Source organism: Oryza brachyantha, chromosome 10 (genome assembly GCF_000231095.2).
Source record: "Oryza brachyantha chromosome 10, ObraRS2, whole genome shotgun sequence".
NCBI lineage: Eukaryota > Viridiplantae > Streptophyta > Magnoliopsida > Poales > Poaceae > Oryza > Oryza brachyantha.
Genome location: NC_023172.2, coordinates 1477764 through 1479937, shown reverse-complemented (window position 1 = coordinate 1479937; position 2174 = coordinate 1477764). Strand labels below are relative to the sequence as shown.

Genomic DNA, 2174 nt, shown 5'->3' with positions numbered 1-2174 from the left:
AGGCCACCGATAAATTTTCAGAAGATGCACCGAATCGTACCAGAATTATGGTTTTCCAGAATTATGGCTTCAGGATATAAATGTGAATCACTGTAATTTTTTTTCTTCTTTAGCGAGGCGATTTCATGGCGTTCAGTGTGGTACTGCCTTCCACGGAGCACACTGAACTTGTATGTTTATGCAGATCTTGCATCGAGTTTACAATGTTATGTTACGATGTTTCTGTCAGATCGCATCAAATTTACGGTAGAAAGACGCTCTAAGCAACACTGAGTTCAACTAGAACGTACCAGGTGAATTCTAATTTAGTGATTCACAAAAAAGGCATCTGAATTCAGACTGAAAAAGATGAAAACAATTGTATTGTTTTGATTGGGGTGTGCCAGGCCCAGACAACAGTGCAACGCCTGGGCGACACGTGAAGACCCCATTGGCAAGCCAATGTAGAGGGCCCTCCCCCACAAAAAATAAATTTAATATCACAGTAGGCACATGGCCCACATATCAGATATTAAACTGATAAGAACAGATACTACACTTGATCTTAGCCAAAAGGCCGAGAAAGGTATGATTTGCTCTTTGCAAATCCACCTTGTTATATACTGACCGCAGCGCCCCTCGTAGCCTTCCGCCTCCGAGGTGGTACTAAACCTTCAACCCAATTCCATCCCTCTCCAGGCGGACGGACGGATGGGCTTCTTCAGCCCAACCCGAGCGGTTTACCACTCACGTGCGGCCCATATATGCGGGATTGGGCTGATTTATTTGATCTGGGCCGTTTAAAGTTGAGCCCACGATGGCTGCTCCGCCGCCTCTCGCCGCCGTCAGCCGTCTCCCGGAGGCTCGAGATGACGCCGGAGACGGAGAAGATGCAGACGCGTACGTACATTTACGCTAGTCTCCAGCAAGATTACGATATCCTCCTCCTCCTCTCTGCTAGTTCACCGACAAGTAGATTGAAGGCTTCAGGCTAGCTCTGGCGCACAGAACTGAATTAAACTCATGGCTCGACTACAAGCGATCGATCTAGAACATGCACCTTGCTGGATCACATCCTGAATTCTTGATCGCTTGAACAGTCAATCCATCGTTTTATCCTATGTTGTTAACTGTTAAGTACAGTTTCTGAATTTATGGTGTTCGTCCAGTAGTCGTTAAGATGAGCAGTTTATGCTTACAATTTACTCCCTCTCGATGTTTGACTTTTCTGTTTACAATGTTTGATCATTTGTCCTATTTAAAAAATTATGAAAGTATCATTTATTTTGCTTGTGACTTACTTTGTTATCAAAAGAGTTTTAAGCACGACTTGTTATTTTTTACATTTGTACTAAATTTTTAAACAATACAAATGGTCAAACGTCGCAACCAAAAAAGTTAAATTTCTTACGTTATCAAACGAATGTAGTATTTCATTAGCATGCATGATCTGCAACCAGAGAACATCAAGATCACGATACCATTGGCGTCTCGTCGCCTTTCGAGCGAAAAGTAAGGTTGGATTGCCAATCAAGACTGAAGAAATTTCATCTAGTGACGATATGATGAACTTACAATTTACATTCTTCAAAAGGATGTTCGCTCCCTTGACCGTGTGGTTCCATTAGACAGTGGATAGAGTAAATGGAAATCTCGTTAATCTATTTATGTGCATCGTTTATTAGACAACGAGACATTTGGCAACCTTAAGGAGTAATACTTGCTTTTGTCATTTGTTTGTGCTTGTTGAATTTCTTCACTTTAACACTCACTCAGAGCACCGCAGGAATCACATTCCATTTCATTAATGTACTCCATCCGGTTTTTTTATTTGACGTAGTTAATTGGATGTGTTGGTTGATTTATCGGTTAGCCGATATTTAGGAAAGGATATAACCACCGTAATCATATCCGTAATCTAGCTCTAACTCTAAATCTCTAACCCTCATGGGCCGTAACTGCGATCGGTGGTAACGGACCGGAATCGGATTAGAAAAAGCCTCCGAGGCCCACCAGTGCGATTAAAACAAGAGGAACCCACAGGGACGCTCGTGTGGCTTATTCTCGTACTCGAAATTCGAAATTAATCTCTCCCGATCAGAGACGCGCTGGAAGCGTTTCGTGCGACGATTCTAGGGCAGGGCCGTTGGAGACCCGAAGGTCAGAGGTTCAAAACAGATCACCGGCGATCTAAT

At 43.0% G+C, this 2174-nt stretch overlaps 1 non-coding gene across 1 annotated transcript; it reads right to left on the bottom strand.

Annotated features, from left to right (window-relative positions):
- Positions 1-372: 372 nt before the first annotated feature.
- On the bottom strand, positions 373-569 carry LOC121055631. The gene has a single exon (XR_005812665.1). It is a non-coding gene; the product is annotated as a U2 spliceosomal RNA (small nuclear RNA).
- Positions 570-2174: the final 1605 nt, after the last annotated feature.